Below are 19,579 nucleotides of genomic sequence, written 5' to 3' on the forward strand. Positions count from 1 at the left end.
GGGATTGTTTTAAAAATGTTTTATTGTACTTCGGAAGTAGCTGTTCAAAAGGAACAGAGTCCCAGGTAAAATTATACATATCTACACTTGCTCTGAATTAAATCCTAAAAGACTACAAGAAATAACTTAGTCCAGTGGTGTACTTTAGGGTTATATCCCGACACCACTCATAATGTTGAGCAGCAGGCTTGTTCAGTCAGGGTTACAGTGCTCGGCAGGCAACAGTGGGCGTACCTTTGGCAAACAAAACATGTCTTATCATCCTTCAAACCGCAGAACACTACTACGACATATGTGCTCGTGTAATAACCTAGCCATTTATCATTATGTAAATTGTCATTTATATTCTAATCGGTAAGGACAAAAGTGAGCTTAGAAAAGCAAGAGATTCATCAAAGCTCATAACACTGGACAAAAAGTTCCACCGTTCATAGACCCATCCTTTTGTGAGCCTGACAGTGACGCTCCATCCAAATGTCTGGTATCCATCAACGTTCAACCTGGGCAGGGACAATGTCAACTGCCTCTCCCATAAGCGAATTCCCTAGGTAGTTCAGCCTTTTCAAAAAAATCCAGCATCAACCACAAGTAGGTCAGTGTCTCCTTAGGACTCAAACCACCGGTATCCTTCACAATGTCAGCCAGATTCGGATGGAAGGAGGAAAGCAAGGAGGTGACAGGACCCAAAGAGGAGGGAATGTCACTTTGCACTTTTGATGACCAGGGACACTTTGGTAGAAGATATCTGATATTCCAGCACACATACCTTGTTGAATGGTTTGGATAATCCGTCTTCAAAGACATGGACGTAGTGGCCAATAGATAAAGAAATCCTGCAACACAAAATGGAGGGAAACATTAGCATGATTAGCCATAGTAATAGTGAAAGTTACAATACACATTCACATATTTTGTGAGCCTTCTGTAGTAAATAGAGGACTTGGCAGGGTACAAGGAATTAAGGGATATAGACTCTGTACATTAATACTGCTGATTCGAGTTTGAATTAATTAGTTTTTCAGAGAATTGAATAGCTTTAGCTTAAAAGGCAATGAGTCAGCAAATAACACAAGACTTAATGCACTTCATCTTAATCTAGTGTCTTCAAAACCCTACTTATCTTTTTGGTAATTATCAACAGAAGAAATTGAATTATCCAGCCATTTCTTTGTTTTGGAAATCAATTAGGCCTATCTTTCAGAGGTATGCGAATTGGAGCAACTTTGGAGATCAGACAATTTAATCAAGAATCCTAACTTCCGATTAAGATCATTCTCCAGGAAGAAGCTCCGGCATGTACTTTCCCTTAAAAGTGAACCAAGTTTTAGAAAGGATATTTTCCCAATGAGAATTGTTTCACAATATTGAACATACCACATAGCGTTGGAAAAGCATTGCTGGCTGTAATAATCATTAAAACTTCAAAACCATAGAGTTGAGTGTAAGCAACAACGTGCATGGTAGTTGAGATAACCAGAAAAAACTCTGCCCCCTTACAATACTGGTGGAGGTCCTCAATGAGATAAAGCTACACCCATATTACCATCACATGACGCCACATAGCAAAAGCCATACATATACAGTAGTGTGCATAAGAGTTGTCACAATAACAAAGGAGGTTGGTGGCAACTTATTTGGGGAGAATGGGTTTTGTGGTAATGGCTAGAGTGGAATAAGTGGGATGGTATCAAATACATCAAACACTTGGTTTCCATGTGTTTGATGCCATTCCATTTGCTTCGTTCCAGCCATTATTATGAGCTGTCCTCCCATCAGTAGCCTCCACTGCACAGTAAGTCTATTACTAATTCGGTCTTCCTTTTTGGTAACACACACTGATAAGGGATGAATGTTGATTGATAGCAAATGTGGCCGTACTAGCCCTGACCTTTGGTGGGATGGACTACTACTATGGAAGCCTAGTCCCCTGATACCTTGGCTTGAACCCAATAGGGCCATCTAGGCCAGGTTGGAGTCATAGCTTACCATTGCCCTGCAACCTGCTGTTGCGCTTGAGTTTGAACCTGTGTGTGTGTGTGAGTGAGTGTTTCTGTGTGTGTGTGCGTGCGTACACTCGTGTGTGTGTGTGTGTGTGTGCCTGCATGCAGTTTGCTCTTGTTCAATCAATGCTATCACAGTTCAGCTCTTGTTCATCCAACAGAACAGGACCCCCTTAGAGACACATCAAGAGGGATTTGAACATATCATTCCTATCATTCTAGCCTTTAGCCACAAGCACATGTGTCGGATACATCAACACAAGGTGAGAGCCGTGATAATTAATGATAGTGACAGGACCGACAGGATAAACTAGATAGAAAAAAAGTTGAATCAATATTCGGACTAGACCGCACAAATAGACCAGCCAAAATGATGGCAGCTTGAGTTAAGATGCTGAAGCCTGAGGGAGAGGGATATGTCGGATCATGTTAAACATAGAAGAAAAAGAAAGGCTTCATGTTTTGCTGACTGAGCAGCGACAAAAGATGTACACATAGCTCACAAGTTAACATTAGTCAGCAGGAAGTCTTGACTGGAGGGTTTGTTTGACCATGTATTGTACAGCTGACTAGCCATTAGGGCTCAATGCAGTTTCAGTTTCCTAAGGCATCGCTAACACTGGTGCTAACCACAGGACCCTCATAGCATACAGAAGCTCAGTGTGTGGTGGTGCATTAACCTACAGTAGCACTCCACTGACACACATACATTACAGCTTCTGTTTCAGCAGCGCTGTGGGGCCATCTGAGCTCAACCACTCACAGTCCACTCAGAGAAATCTTAACTTCAGGGCACTCTCTCTCCCTGTCTCTCTCCTTTTCTCTTACTCACTCACTCACTCACTCACTCACTCACTCACTCACTCACTCACTCACTCACTCACTCACTCACTCACTCACTCACTCACTCACTCACTCACTCACTCACTCACTCACTCACTCACTCACTCACTCACTCACATACACTCATACAGAGACGCATGCACGCACGCACACACTTGGCCTACTTTTTATCATTCTACCTCAGCATCTATAGCATGAATGACCAAACTCTTCTTGAGATTAAAAAGACAGTCCACCCTTCCCCCCGTTTCTCCTCCTCCATGCTTCTCCTCTCACACTCGAATCACAGAGGGCGCATAGCAACGGCTGCTACTCTGCTGGGAGATCAGTGTGAAGAAATCTATTTCCAGATAAACAAACTAAACATATCACCCCTCTGTTATATCTCTCTCTCTCTCTCTCTCTCTCTCTCTCTCTCTCTCTCTCTCTCTCTTTCTCAAATCAAATCAAATCAAATGTATTTATATAGCCCTTCGTACATCAGCTGATATCTCAAAGTGCTGTACAGAAACCCAGCCTAAAACCCCAAACAGCAAACAATGCTCTCTCTGCTCCCATAATCTTGCTCCCATAATCTTGCTCCCATAATCTTGCTCCCATAATCTGTTTTGGCTGGAAGGGTGCAGTGAGTCTGTTTCCCTCTCTATGGTCATCGACAGGCCTAGCCTTATAGTCCGGGGTAAATATGGAGAGAGCAACATGCGGTTCATATCTAGGCAAATAAGGCTTGAATCAAAAACATCCATCGAAACACCTTAATTAAAAGACACTGTGGAACTGGGGGAGCTGTGGTGCATAAGGAAGAAGGGACTGTAGAGATGATGGGGACATTTAGCTCAAATGTGAGTTTGGTGTTTGGGTGAGTGATTTGGCCATTGTGAAGAGTTTGTAGTTTGATGTCTTATGTGACAATGGTTTGTAAAGTTGTTTGTTCGATGGAATCAGTTTGTCATTGATTTATGCAAATGCTCTTTGTCTTCTATTGCAAAGAGTGAGTTGTAATAACAAGTTGCAAGTCTTTTTCATAATAACAAATGTACCATAAACGTATTTATTGAATTTGCTAAACTTGATTGGTGCAGTATTTAATTATATATATTTTTTTACCCCCAATTGGTATCCAATTGTTAGTCGTTACTGTCTTGTCTCATCGCTACAACTCCCATACGGGCTTCGGAGAGAGGAAGGTCGAGAGCCATGCGTCCTCCCAAACACAAGCCAGCATCCAACCCGGAAGCCAGCCGCACCAATGTGTCGGAGGAAACACCTAGCGACCTGGTCAGCGTGCACTGCACCCGGCCCGCCACAGGAGTCGCTAGTGCGCGATGAGACAAGGATATCCCTACCGGCCAAGCCCTCCCTAACCCGGACGACGCTAGGCCATTGACCTCCCGGTCGCGGCCGGCTGCGACAGAGCCTGGGCTCGAACCCTGAGTCTCTGGTGGCACAGCTAGCACTACGATGCCTTAGACCACTGCACCACCCGGGAGGACTGATTGGTGCAGTATTTTGACCATGCCAATACCATGAGACAACCAAACATAGCAGCAATTTCAACTGAATGTGCAGTCATCCAATGTGTTTTTATCAACTACATATGGGTTGCTAGTGTAAAGGATGTCACACTGCTTGCTTAGCGAGTACCACTTCCACCTGATTTGGGTCCACCAAGGCTCGAACCGAGGACCTCTGCCTGGCTAGCACACGTAACCGCCCTGCCGGAGTGTCTTACCAGTCGAGACACCTATTTAGAGGCACAATTGGCGACACTTTAGGCTGAGCTATAAGTTTCACATCTACACTAGCACTGTGTATACTGTACACAATGTACTAAAATGGGGCGGTTCCACGACAGCGGGAGCGTTAAATATTTTTGGTATCTCAGATTGTTCTGGCAATCCTCACATTTTATTGGGAGGAAGGATGTTTAACATGCTTTTTACATTTATCACAAACCATTTTTGAGAAAATCTATTTTATTCTATTTTAGACCTATACATGCCTCCTGTAAGACCCTATGATCTGTGAACCGTACAGGATACAGACAACATCTTGGTGTCATACTCCTTAAAGTGTGCTCTAAAATATGTAGTATGTTTTGATTCTAAAATTTAAAAAAATCCACATTAATTAATTCAACATTACAAATATTCATATTAATATCGTAAAAACGGCCTTTTTTATTTTGTTCATTTTAAGACATATTGTTTGAAACAATATACTGTACTCTTCACACCAAGTTCCAGAGTAGGCTCTCTGGTACCTTTAATGATATGACCCTTTTTATAAATATAAATGGATATTATAGGTCATTAACCAATTACAACACTCATTTAAGATTGTACATTCAGCAAATTACCAGCAGGTTTCAATTTAAATCCATTTTCCCATTCACTTTGTTGGTGGCGCTCATAAAATGTATCATATCTTCAGAAACAGCAGCGAGCCCTCTCTGAAAATGTGATTTAATTTAAGAGTATATTGTTCCAAACAATATGTCTTAAAATTAACAAAATAAAAAAGGCTAGATTTGAAATATTAATATTATATATTAATATATATATATTAATATTCACAGATCATAGGATCTTACATGTATATGAGGCATGTATAGGTCTGAAAAGGGCCTAAAACGGACACTTTAATTAACATGTTTTTTAAATGGTTGGTGATACAAATGGTTTGTGTAAAAAGCATTTAAAAAATCTTTCCTCCTAATTAAGTTTCTACATGAAAATTGCCAGAACAATCTGAGATAACCCCAAAATGTTTTGCTCCTGCTGTCGTGGCATCACCCAAACGTAGATTTGCCATAGAGTAAAAAAAACAGTTAACCACCAGGTATAGCATCCCTCTGGTTTGCCCCTGGGATGGCCCTTGCCGTGTTAGCCTTTTACTGCAGTGGGCTAAATCAGGGCCACACAAAATTATACACCTCACATCCCAGTATTTGTATAACAAAACAAAATTATTAAAACATTAACATTCCACCCATGAGGCCACTAAAGGGCGATTTGGTCATTTGACTACAGGAAAGTACCAACCGTAACCATGACAAACATCATTGTGGCAACCGCCCTAGTTAACAGGAGGTAAAGAGTTGGCCACACTGCAGTTCACACAGAGAGGAAGGGGAAGCCTGCCCACAGCCCTCAATCATCAGCCATGCAGGATATCCTGTTGTGTCTGGCACACCTTCACCACTTCCCTCTTCTCCCTCCCCATCACTCCCTCTTCCTTCCCGGATGGGCCTTGTTCTCTCTATCCTTTCCCCCTCTTTCTCCTACATGGTATTGGATCACATTGTGCTGTTAGCGCTCTCTTTCTTTAAATAATGCATTTTCATCTTGTGTTTTCAATTTCTCTTATACACACATATCCTTTTAAATCTCCCCCTTGTCTTCCTTCCTTTCTCTCTGCTACCCTTCCATTCTTTCTATTATCCTCTCTTTCGCTTTACATTTCAATGTTATGTTTTAGTGGCGTGACTGCGACTACTACCTTCACAAAAGCGAGACAATTTCACCAAAGACACGGTTACGGGGAAAAAAACGAGACACTTGCTCCAATCTTTGTTTTGTAACCCCCCTCCCTCACTTGTCCATTTCAACTCGCTGATATCCCCGCCATCTCTCTTCTCTCACTCCTTCTTTCTCCCTCTCCTTCCCGCTGTCACACACTCCCCCATCTCTCTCAGCCCCCTATCTTCTCCCATATGCTGAACTTGTGGATCCCCTAGTGTGTGTGTGTGTGTGGTGTGTGGTAGCGGCTGAAATATTAATGTATCTAAGCAGAAGACTCCTCCAGCACACACCCTGGGAGGTGGAGGCCATGGAACGGAGAGAGGGAGGACGAGAGAGGGGGATGAACCTAAGTAAGAGGGATGAGAAAACTGTAGAAGAGGAATGAAGTCTGGGTGAGGGTGTGTGTGTGTGTGTGTGTGTGTGTGTGTGTGTGTGTGCGTACAGTTGTATATGTGTGATAGGTGTGTATAAGAAGTGTTTGTCTGACCCAGTTTTACCATAGCAGAATATACCTTTTAACATAATCATTGGTTTCCAAGTAGGTCAGTCAGTAGCACTGCACAGTATCAACCATTTACAGTATAACAGCCAGTGCTTTGTAGGCTAAATCGGTAACCTTGCTAGCATCCTAATAGCATAGCCAAACCCTTGCCAGCTGGCTTATAGACATCCACTCTCTTGCTTCCAGCTCATATGGCGTGTCTTTAGAGCTTCTCAATTGCAATGCCTGTGTTTTGTTCAGTGCTCTTATTCACTCTGTGTGCTGTACTGTGGTGCTTAGATGATCTTCCTCACAAGCCCCAGCTTTGTGGAACCTCACAATGTTTTTGTTAACCCACTTCTCTTGTTTGCAATATTTCCAAAATAGTATGATCATTTTTCTCATTTTTGAGAGTATGAAAATATTTGACGGTATTTTATGTTTTATTATAATAAAAGGGTGGCAACCAAAACATTTGAAATGTGTCCACTTGCTTCCCATCCAAAACAGTTATTGTATATATTATGAATACATTTTGTGATGTTTTAGTTCGTTTTGGTCTTTGGAAAGGTTTTTGTTTTCAGCTGTTCGTTCACACAAAGCATTTTCTTGAGGAAAGCCGAAGTTCGGAAGCCGAAGTCTACGCCCCTAAATCGGTGATTGGTCAACAGTAGTGATTCTTCAATGAAGTGTTTATTTTCATTCAACGATAGACGACTCGTTTTCATGCACATTTTTTCACTTGAGAAATACTGCATCAAACATCCTACTTAGTTAGATGTTAAATGCGTGACTAAAATTTCCACTTAATTGTTTAATTAATTCTTAATTAATTACAGATTTCTTGAGTTATCTTAGATGAATTCTGTCTATTCTGAGGAATTGTATATTGGCTATGGCGTCTCATTTTTCAAGCGAAGGTCTTTCAAGGGAAAATGCAAGAACTGTTATGCAGGTGAGTGAGGACCCAAAAGCGGTTTAACAGAAACAGAGTCCTTTAATGTCCAAACAGGGAAAACATAAATCCTCAATCTTTACAGGAGAGTCCCCTTCTAGCAGTAGAGGAGAATAGCAGGGCTAGCGGCAACAGACTGCAGGTCCCTCCGGGTAGGCGCAGGCCGTAGAGGACAGAGACACCTGCTCACACGCAGCATCTAATGAAGAGGCAGATACGACAGGACGGGACAAGGGCAAAGCAAACGAGAATCCGACAAAGACAGAAGCAGAAACAGAGAGAGAAATAGAGACTTAATCAGAGGGAAAAGAGGGGACAGGTGTGAGAGAGTAAACGAGGTCGTTAGGAGAATGAGGAACAGCTGGGAGCAGGAAAGGACCATAGAGAGAGAGAGAGAGATAGAGGGAGAGAAAGTAACCTAATACGACCAGCAGGGGGAAACGAAGAGAAGAGAAAGAACAGGGACAAGACATACCATGACAATACATGACAGTACCCCCCCACTCACCGAGCGCCTCCTGGCGCACTCGAGGAGGAAACCTGGCGGCAACGGAGGAAATCATCGATCAGCGAACGGTCCAGCACGTCCCGAGATGGAACCCAACTCCTTTCCTCAGGACCGTACCCCTCCCAATCCACTAGGTACTGATGACCATGGCCCCGAGGACGCATGTCCATAATCTTCCGGACCCTGTAGATAGGTGCGCCCTCGACAAGGACGGGGAGACGAACGGGGCGCGAAGAAAGGGCTTGACACAGGAGACATGGAAGACCGGGTGGACGCGACGAAGATGTCGCGGAAGAAGAAGTCGCACTGCGACAGGATTAATGACCTGAGAAATACGGAACGGACCAATGATCCGCGGGGTCAATTTGCGAGAAGCTGTCATAAGGGGAAGGTTACGAGTGGAGAGCCATACTCTCTGACTGCGACAATACCTAGGACTCTTAGTCCTACGCTTAGCGGCTCTCACAGTCTGCGCCCTATAACGGCAAAGTGCAGACCTGACCCTCTTCCAGGTGCGCTCACAACGTTGGACAAAAGCCTGAGCGGAGGGGACGCTGGACTCGGCGAGCTGGGACGAGAACAGAGGAGGCTGGTACCCGAGGCTACTCTGAAAAGGAGATAGCCCGGTCGCAGACGAAGGAAGCGAGTTGTGAGCGTATTCTGCCCAGGGGAGCTGTTCTGCCCAAGACGCAGAGTTACGAAAGGAAAGACTGCGTAAGATGCGACCAATAGTCTGATTGGCCCGTTCTGCTTGACCGTTAGACTGGGGGTGAAAACCGGAAGAGAGACTGACGGAAGCCCCAATCAAACGGCAAAACTCCCTCCAAAATTGAGACGTGAATTGCGGACCCCTGTCCGAAACGGCGTCTGACGGAAGGCCATGAATTCTGAAAACATTCTCAATGATGATTTGTGCCGTCTCTTTAGCAGAAGGAAGCTTAGCGAGGGGAATAAAATGAGCCGCCTTAGAGAACCTATCGACAACTGTTAGAATAACAGTCTTCCCCGCTGACGAAGGCAGACCGGTAATAAAGTCTAAGGCGATGTGAGACCACGGTCAAGAGGGAATGGAAAGCGGTCTGAGACGGCCGGCAGGAGGAGAGTTACCGGACTTAGTCTGCGCGCAGTCCGAACAAGCAGCCACGAAACGACGCGTGTCACGCTCCTGAGTGGGCCACCAAAAACGCTGGCGAATAGAAGCAAGCGTACCCCGAACGCCGGGGTGGCCGGCTAACTTGGCAGAGTGAGCCCACTGAAGAACGGCCAGACGAGTAGGAACGGGAACGAAAAGAAGGTTCCTAGGACAAGCGGCGACGGAGTGTGAGTGAGTGCTTGCTTTACCTGCCTCTCAATTCCCCAGACAGTCAACCCGACAACACGCCCCTCAGGGAGAATCCCCTCGGGGTCGGTGGAGGCTACTGAAGAACTGAAGAGACGGGATAAAGCATCAGGCTTGGTGTTCTTAGAGCCCGGACGATAAGAAATAACGAACTCGAAACGAGCGAAAAACAGCGCCCAACGAGCCTGACACGCATTAAGTCGTTTGGCAGAACGGATGTACTCAAGGTTCCTATGGTCAGTCCAAACGACAAAAGGAACGGTCGCCCCCTCCAACCACTGTCGCCATTCGCCTAGGGCTAAGCGGATGGCGAGCAGTTCGCGGTTTCCCACATCATAGTTACGTTCCGACGGCGACAGGCGATGAGAAAAATACGTGCAAGGGTGGACCTTGTCGTCAGAATGGGAGCGCTGGGAAAGAATGGCTCCCACGCCCACCTCTGACGCGTCAACCTCGACAATGAACTGTCTAGAGACGTCAGGTGTAACAAGGATAGGAGCGGATGTAAAACGCTTCTTGAGGAGATCAAAAGCTCCCTGGGCGGAAACAGACCACTTAAAGCACGTCTTGACAGAAGTAAGGGCTGTGAGAGGAGCTGCCACCTGACCGAAATTACGAATGAAACGACGATAGAAATTCGCGAAGCCGAGAAAGCGCTGCAGCTCGACACGTGACTTAGGGGACGGGCCAATCGCTGACAGCTTGGACCTTAGCGGGATCCATCTTAATGCCTTCAGCGGAAATAACAGAACCGAGAAATGTGACGGAGGAGACATGAAAAGCGCACTTCTCAGCCTTCACATAAAGACAATTCTCTAAAAGGCGCTGGAGGACACGTCGAACGTGCTGAACATGAATCTGGAGTGACGGTGAAAAAATCAGGATATCGTCAAGGTAAACGAAAACAAAGATGTTCAGCATGTCTCTCAGTACATCATTCACTAATGCCTGAAAGACAGCTGGAGTGTTAGCGAGGCCGAACGGCAGAACCCGGTATTCAAAGTGCCCTAACGGAGTGTTAAACGCCGTTTTCCACTCGTCCCCCTCCCTGATGCGCACGAGATGGTAAGCGTTACGAAGGTCCAACTTAGTGAAAAACCTGGCTCCCTGCAGGATCTCGAAGGCTGAAGACATAAGGGGAAGCGGATAACGATTCTTAACTGTTATGTCATTCAGCCCTCGATAATCCACGCAGGGGCGCAGGGTCCCGTCCTTTTCTTAACAAAAAACCCCCGCTCCGGCGGGAGAGGAGGAAGGGACTACGGTACCGGCGTCGAGAGCTACAGACAAATAATCTTCGAGAGCCTTACGTTCGGGAGCTGACAGAGAGTATAGTCTACCCCGGGGGGGAGTGGTACCCGGAAGGAGATCAATACTACAATCATACGACCGGTGCGGAGGAAGGGAGGTGGCCCTGGACCGACTGAAGACCGTGCGCAGATCATGATATTCCTCCGGCACCCTGTCAAATCACCAGGCTCCTCCTGTGAAGAAGGGGCAGAAGAAACAGGAGGGATAGCAGACATTAAACACTTCACATGACAAGAGACGTTCCAGGAGAGGATAGAATTACTAGACCAATTAATAGAAGGATTATGACACACTAGCCAGGGATGGCCCAAAACAACAGGTGTAAAGGTGAACGAAAAATTAAAAAAGAAATGGTTTCGCTATGATTACCAGAGACAGTGAGGGTTAAAGGTAGCGTTTCACGCTGAATCCTGGGGAGAGGACTACCATCCAAGGCGAACATGGCCGTGGGCTCCCCTAACTGTCTGAGAGGAATGTCATGTTCCCGAGCCCAGGCTTCGTCCATAAAACAGCCCTCCGCCCCAGAGTCTATCAAGACACTGCAGGAAGCTGCCGAACCGGTCCAGCGTAGATGGACCGACAAGGTAGTACAGGATCTTGAAGGAGAGACCTGAGTAGTAGCGCTCACCAGTAGCCCTCCGCTTACTGATGAGCTCTGGCCTTTACTGGACATGAAATGACAAAATGACCAGCGGAACCGCAATAGAGACAGAGGCGGTTGGTGATTCTCCGTTCCCTCTCCTTAGTCGAGATGCGAATACCCCCAGCTGCATGGGCTCAGCACCTGAGCCAGTGGAGGAAGATGGTAGTGATGCGGAGAGGGGGAAACGGATAACGCGAGCTCCCTTCCACGAGCTCGGTGACGAAGATCTACCCGTCGTTCTATGCGAATAGCGAGTTAAATCAAGGAATCACGCTGGAAGGAACCTCCCGGGAGAGAATCTCATCCTTTACCTCCGCGGAGACCCTCCAGAAAACGAGCGAGCAACGCCGGCTCGTTCCAGTCACTGGAGGCAGCAAGAGTGCGAAACTCTATAGAGTAATCAGTTATGGATCGATTACCTTGACATAGGGAAGACAGGGCCCTGGAAGCTTCTTTCCCAAAAACTGAACGATCAAAAACCTGTATCATCTCCTCCTTAAAGTTCTGATACTGGTTAGTACACTCAGCCCTTGCCTCCCAGATTGCCGTGCCCCACTCACGAGCCCGTCCAGTAAGGAGAGATATGACGTAGGCGTACGAGCTGTACCCTGGAGTACGTGTTGGGCTGGAGAGAGAACACAATATCACACTGGGTGAGGAACGAGCGGCATTCAGTGGGCTCCCCAGAGTAACACGGTGGGTTATTAATTCTGGGCTCCGGAGACTCGGAAGCCCTGGAAGTAGCCGGTGGATCGAGGCGGAGATGGTGAATATGTTTCGAGAGGTCGGAGACTTGGGCGGCCAGGGTCTCAACGGCATGTCGAGCAGCAGACAATTCCTGCTCGTGTCTGCCTAGCATCGCTCCCTGGATCTCGACGGCTGAGTGGAGAGGATCCGAAGTCGCTGGGTCCATTCTTGGTCGGATTCTTCTGTTATGCAGGTGAGTGAGGACCCAAAAGCGGTTTAACAGAAACAGAGTCCTTTAATGTCCAAACAGGGAAAACATAAATCCTCAATCTTTACAGGAGAGTCCCCTTCTAGCAGTAGAGGAGAATAGCAGGGCTAGCGGCAACAGACTGCAGGTCCCTCCGGGTAGGCGCGGGCCGTAGAGGACAGAGACACCTGCTCACACGCAGCATCTAATGAAGAGGCAGATACGACAGGACAGGACAAGGGCAAAGCAAACGAGAATCCGACAAAGACAGAAGCAGAAACAGAGAGAGAAATAGAGACTTAATCAGAGGGAAAATAGGGGACAGGTGTGAGAGAGTAAACGAGGTCGTTAGGAGAATGAGGAACAGCTGGGAGCAGGAAAGGACCATAGAGAGAGAGAGAGAGAGAGGGTGAGAAAGTAACCTAATACGACCAGCAGGGGGAAACGAAGAGAAGAGAAAGAACAGGGACAAGACATAACATGACAATACATGACAAGAACACTAGGTGCCAACAGAACCGAAGCAGAACCAGTTAGTTGTAACGGCAGATTTCCGATCGGACCAAAACGCAGCTTGGTAAGTGTCCATATCGTTTATTATAAAACAGAAACTGAACACTAAGAAATACAAAACAATAAATGTGAACATGAATGAAAACCAAACCGAAACAGTCTGTGTAGTGACAAACACAGACACGGAAACAAACACCCACAAACCAACAGTGAAACCCAGGCTACCTAAGTATGATTCTCAATCAGAGACAACTAACGACACCTGCCTCTGATTGAGAACCATACTAGGCCGAAACAGAAACTTAAACATAGAAACACAAAACATAGACTGCCCACCCCAACTCACGCCCTGACCATACTAAAACAAAGACATAAATAAAAGAACTAAGGTCAGAACGTGACATTAGTGGTTTTAATGGGGCTTTCTCTCATCTGATTGTTTTATACTGTTCAATCAAACTTCAATAAAAAAATATTTTCAGCATTTTCATACATTTCTGCATTTCCTTCACTCTGCATTTCCTTTACTTTTGTCTTTTTATGCCTCTATTTTGTGAGTAACAGATTACATGTAATCCTCTCCATCGCTCAACTTCCCTCCCTCTCTCTCTCTTGCTCTCCCCCTTTCTCTCTCTCTCTTTCCCTCTTTCTCAGCTGTTGGTGAGTAGCGCTGTACTGGGTGACACTAGCGTAGAGGTGACCTTGGTAAGAGCAGCGGAGCCTCCAGCGATCGCCATGGAGATTGAATCTACCTCAAGCTAGGCCATGGTTGGGAAAGAGAGCAAGAGTGAGAAAGAGAGAGAGAACACAGAGAGGTAGAGTAAGAATAGCAAGATAAAATATATACAGCATGTACAGTATAGAGAGACAGGGGATGGAGGGATAGAAAACAAAGTGAGAGAAGAGATGGTGACAGAGGAGAGACGGATGACAAGACAACAGAGGGGGAAGATGAGAGGGTCCAGAGATGGCAAAGAAAAAAAGAGAGAAATTAAGACGAGGTGGACGAATGACAGAGGATAGGTGAAGGTGGGAAGAGAACAATGATAGTGAAAAAAGACAGAGAGAAAGGGTGAAGGTAAAGGAGATGTGGAGAGGGGAGAGAAAGAGGGAGAGGTCTGACAGATGAGGGCAGAGAGAGTTGCCATAGGCATTTCTTCCGTGGAGCTTCCACTGTCCAGTCCCACACTTCCATCCCCATCAATCTGTTCTAGATTACTATAATACTGCCCCTCTCTCTCTCTCTCTCTCTCTCTCTCTCTCTCTCTCTCTCTCTCTCTCTCTCTCTCTCTCTCTCTCTCTCTCTCTCTCTCTCTCTCTCTCTCTCTCAAGCACTCACTCATGGCAGGTGGACTTTAAGCAAATAAAAAGTAAGCCCTACTTTTAAACCCCTCTTAAAAAGGGAAGCAATAACATTTAATCAGACGTAAAGCTACGCCACCATGCTTTCTATTTACCTAAACCTCTTTTTGTTTAAAGGGATCTTTAAATCCCATTTGTGCTATGAAATGCAGTATGTCCTAATCTAAAGGGGGAAAGATGGTCCAGGTCAAAAAGGGTGGCTTTCGCAACAATAAAATGAATCATTTTGCATTTTTTAAATTTATTGAACCTTTATTTAACTAGACAAGTCAGTTAAGAACTAATTCTGATTTACAATGACGGCCTTCCCCGGCCAAACCCAGACGACCCCGGGCCCATTGTGCGCCACCCTATGAGACTCTCAATCACAGCCGGTTGTGATATAGCCTGGAATCAAACCAGGGTCTGTAGTGACGCCTCCCGCACTGAGATGCAGTGAACTAGTCCTCTGCGCCACTCGGGAGCTCAAGCATCTCAGAGTAGTAATACTGATCTAGGACCAGTTTGGCCTTACAAAGCATGATTGATACGATTATTTGGACAGGAGGGACCTGATTCTCTATCAGTACTTCTACTCTGAGATGCTTTGTGGATACGGTCCTGGCCCTTATTACTTTCTCACCATCACTGTTCCAGCATGTGGTCTTGGCTCACCATAAGGCCAGTGGTCTCAGCATGGTGATAGGACAAGCCACCTGGAGACCACCAGTCCCTTCCTCAGGGGGGTGTGAGTGACTGTAATCTATAGGAGTTACACAGTTGTTGACCTTCAGTTGACCGCTAAGGGGGTCCCTGGGACCTTTCTAATGACCCCTGGTTGACCCTTAGGATCTGTGTCCACAGTGCTAGGGTTAGGTTGCACCTCAATTGTTTCAAAAAAGGTTTCCTCTCCTGGTTTCCTGCATTGACCCAGCCGGGTGGTTGCAATGACTTCATTCTAGCATTGTCTGTGAGATTCTGGTCAGGTTGTAAACTGATTGTAAAATGTCGATTTTTGGATCTCCTAGATATAGAACAGAAACTTCAAAACCTTCTTCCTTACGATAATTTTTTGAATGTCTGTTTTGCCATTTATGAATGCGTTATATAATGCGTTTCTATGGGCGGTAGTAGTAAAGGCCAAATGCAATATTTTTTCAGATACCTACAGGGGTCCTAAAATTCTAAATGAAATAGCAAAATGATCCATGGTATAAATATCTCAAAAACATATGTTAGCTTAGTAGAACCCCATCCCTCCGCCAAGGCTTAGACCTTTAGAGGTTTAACCTGCTTATAATCTGTCAACAACACACTATAGTCTCTCAGATGAAATCACAGCAAAGACAGGAAGTGCCTCTCACATCAAGCCAATAGGATGATCTTATTTCTGATTATAGTAAGGCTACAGAGAAAGAAATCGGAAGTACAGTGAGGCTGACCTTTCTGTAAAAAATCCACTGAATGTTTCTATGGTTTAAAGTGGCTACTGCTATGGCCAAAGATGTTGTATGAAATAGATGGAGAGACAGTGAGAAGAAGAGCTGGGCAGGAGAGGGAGAGAGGTAGAGAGAGAGCAATGGAGGGAGGGAGACAGAGGTGCGTACACAGACACACCCAACAAGCTTCCCAGACAGATGTATAACTACTGAGCCAACACAGGGGCGGAAAACTGTAAAACAGGTTAATGGTACACTCAGCACAATGACATCATCAAAAACAATGTGGCATCTTCCTACTCATAGATAACAACATTGGCAGAATTCATCTCTGACTATCATTATTGGTGGTTTACTACAACGTCTACCACCCTGCATGTTGGGAAGAATCAATAAAGGCAGTCTGCATGTAGGAACTAGGAAGTTAGCTCATTATTATAACGTCATCTTAGTTAGTCTACTAAGACACAATAGAATTTAAAAAATGATCAAATAAAGATATAGCCCGGGGTGGACCATATCACAACAGTTACGTATGCCCCTACCAACCTCACCCATTTCAACTTATAATTACACTAGTTGAAACACTTAAAATGATGGTTTTGTCATTTGAATCACAATATTGACCCTGAAAACAGCATTGGACAGGTATAGAGGTTGGACAGTACAATGGAAGTAGAGGCAAATAGCTGTAATTACAATGTAAAGAAAGCTGAAACGTGAAAACAGTGAGTGTAGCGATTCTCTACTATTCTCTTGAAAACAATGGAAGAGAAGTAATCTCAGGGTTGTATTCATTAAGGGCACACTGTACCAAAAAGTTTTGCAAAGTAAAACAAAAACAAACTTTTCTTCAGGTTCATGTTATCCCTCCAAGTTTCAGTCAGTTTTCTTGCGTTTGGTGCCTAATGGATATGACCCAGGTTTCATGTTCAACTTTGTGGTTTTTAAGTAGATAGGCTGCTTGCTCTTTTATGATCAGTTCTTTCAATTCCATAAGAGTAGTTATGAGTACAACTGTCAAACACACAAAAGTACTCATCGACACACACACAAGCACACGCACACACAACAGATGCAAGCACGCATCCCACACTCACACATATAGACAATGAAGTACTGCTGAAAAACATTGGGTACGATGAATTTGCATTTGCAGGAAATATGCCCTACTGCCTCTCACTGCCAGCAAAGACCACTTCAGGAAATGAATTGTTAAACTCACCTACAATATACAATATATGCTATAAGACAGGATGTTTAATTAAAACAGACAGTTCACTAAATTAATCCAGACTAAGTGTATATCCCTTTAATATTAAGTAATTTTCCCTGTTTCATCATTGTTCTATGGATCCAAACATGCATTCTCATAGTGCATGGAGATAATGATTTTGTCTCATCCCAAAAACCAGGACCAGGCCCTTTGAAATAAAGGAAAAACGGCCCTGAGTGTTTTGCAATTGGCATGAGACGGCTCCATTGAGTGCGCCCCAAAACAAATTGAATGAATCACCTGACACATTTGCTTGCAGCACAACCCTTTCATTGGCCACCCACACAAGGCTGTTGTGTCCAGATATTCTAATTAGCCGCTTTGGCCGTCTGCGTGCGGCCTCGCCACCACCTCTTCCTGGGTCAGGGTTCTGCCTGGAGGCAGGGTTCTGCCTGGGTCAGGGTTCTGCCTGGAGGCAGGGTTCTTCCTGGGTCAGGGTTCTGCCTGGAGGCAAGGTTCTGCCTGGGTCAGGGTTCTGCCTGGAGGCAGGGTTCTTCCTGGGTCAGGGTTCTGCCTGGAGGCAGGGTTCTGCCTGGAGGCAGGGTTCTTCCTGGGTCAGGGTTCTGCCTGGAGGCAGGGTTCTTCCTGGGTCAGGGTTCTGCCTGGAGGCAGGGTTCTGTCTGGAGGCAGGGTTCTTCAGGCCGTTTATTGGCATCTCTTCTCTCACAGAGTTCACTGCTCATGAGAGGCTGTGAGGGCTTTGTACAAAGGGAAAAGAACACTACAGCTAAGTCACTCCTCAACCAAGGTGCACGAATAGAGAAGCAAACTGAAGTGAAGAGAAAATTCAGCAACTCTTGGAGGACAGTGAAAAGTGCCTCTAAAAGTGTTTTGATCATACAAAAAAAACGTTGAATAAAAACAATTGATCTAAATGAGTTATTCACTATACAGAACAGACCCAGGTTGAAGTAATTATTTCAATAATTTAGGTGTGCTTGATTGAGATTGCATGTTGCAATGGAACCAATAGCAAAGTACCAAAACTGAAAATCCCGCCCACCTGTCCCTCAAGGCAGGCTAAAGCAAATGCTAGAATTATTTGACGGATTTCAAATAGAAGCCAGGTCTGATTCAAAACGGGCCTGTGTATGGATAAGGAACATGTTTTCTGAGCCTCCAAGAAAAAAAAGACTGTTGCTGGTGCCTGATTGTTGTCTTCTGATGAATCAAGTACTGATAAATGGCATTATGTTCAATCATTGCATAATTTTCTTCACCAAGACTTTTATATTAAATGGACATTTTAAAAAATCTGTTTTTTTAATATATGTTCCACGTCATGTTTTTCTGACTTCTAGGAAGATTTGAACCCACTTAACCCGAAGTTCCCGACATTTTCACCATCATTGTAAAGTCCAAGTATTATTTTCAGGGACTAATGAAAAAGTAGGTGAGCTGGTTTTACTCTCTTTGGCAATTTTCTGGTGTTTTGTGGTAGAAAACCGAGCATGACACGTCAACCTTGTTACCTATATGAACCTTTTATATTTGCATTATGACAGGACTTCAAACTCCTGTTTCGTCTAGCTTTATGCTCTTTTTACCACAGCATTGTGATTTAGAAACTAGTAAGTATGGTGATACTGTGTGCATTACTGTTTTGCTAAAAGCATATTTTACCTTCCACAACTGAAGTGACTTATCCTCTTGCACAGGTGATCCTTCTTAAATTACACGACATCACTATCAACTAGCAGCATAACTAACTTCACAAACTTTCCCCAGGGTTCAAATGTCACATTGTCACACCAATTGACTAATCTCATTCTAAATGTCATGCATGATGGAACTTAGCCACAATCTTATTTTGCAATTAAGCTCTCTAAGTACTGTGCGCTCATAAATGCCTTCACACTGGAAACAGACCCCTTTTGATGGTTCCTGTAATTATGGATGAACAGTGTGTATCTATTTAAAAAATAACCAAGCAGAAAAAGCAATAAGGGCATGAAGAAGAACTAATTGTCACAAAACTCCAAATAAAATGTGTTTGTTGGCAGCCATTGTCTCAAATGATGATGCAATCACTCAATAATCCCCTGGTGTGAAGACAGAAGTGTTTGTATAGTGAGTCATGTGCATATGTGACACTCAGTCTTGTCACCGTGCTAACATTACTACAGTCATCTCCTATGCAAGACAATATGCTGCAGTAATCTTCTGCAATTGTATCTGCAGCAGAGGGAGGAAGGGGTGGTGTAACAATCTGGGTGTCGTGGGTGTGAAGTCAGGCGCAGGAAACAGAGAGTTCAATATAGTGCTCTTTTAATGCACACACGGTGAACAACGGCCCCCCCACGAAATACTGGGTGCTCAAAACAAATGCCCCAAACGCGGGGGTGAAAACAGTCCAGCAAAATCCACGACCATGAACAAACAAGTTTGTCTCCAACATACACAAATGTTACAAATATTAATCCCGCACAAAGAAACAGGTGGGCCGGCTGACTAATAAAGCCCAACTAATTA

The 19,579-nt window shown here is 44.8% G+C and overlaps 1 protein-coding gene across 3 annotated transcripts in view; it reads right to left on the reverse strand.

Moving 5' to 3' along the window:
- Positions 1-19,579, reverse strand: part of LOC115143478 (disks large-associated protein 4-like) — a 211,604-nt gene that overhangs the window by 167,069 nt on the left and 24,956 nt on the right. For all 3 annotated transcript variants that reach the window (XM_029683948.2, XM_029683956.2, XM_029683963.2), the window contains exon 2: positions 767-833. The gene's annotated coding sequence lies outside the window, so the exon portion shown is untranslated. The remainder of the gene's footprint in view (positions 1-766; positions 834-19,579) is intronic.

The sequence above is a fragment of the Oncorhynchus nerka genome, linkage group LG2, assembly GCF_034236695.1.
Source record: "Oncorhynchus nerka isolate Pitt River linkage group LG2, Oner_Uvic_2.0, whole genome shotgun sequence".
NCBI lineage: Eukaryota > Metazoa > Chordata > Actinopteri > Salmoniformes > Salmonidae > Oncorhynchus > Oncorhynchus nerka.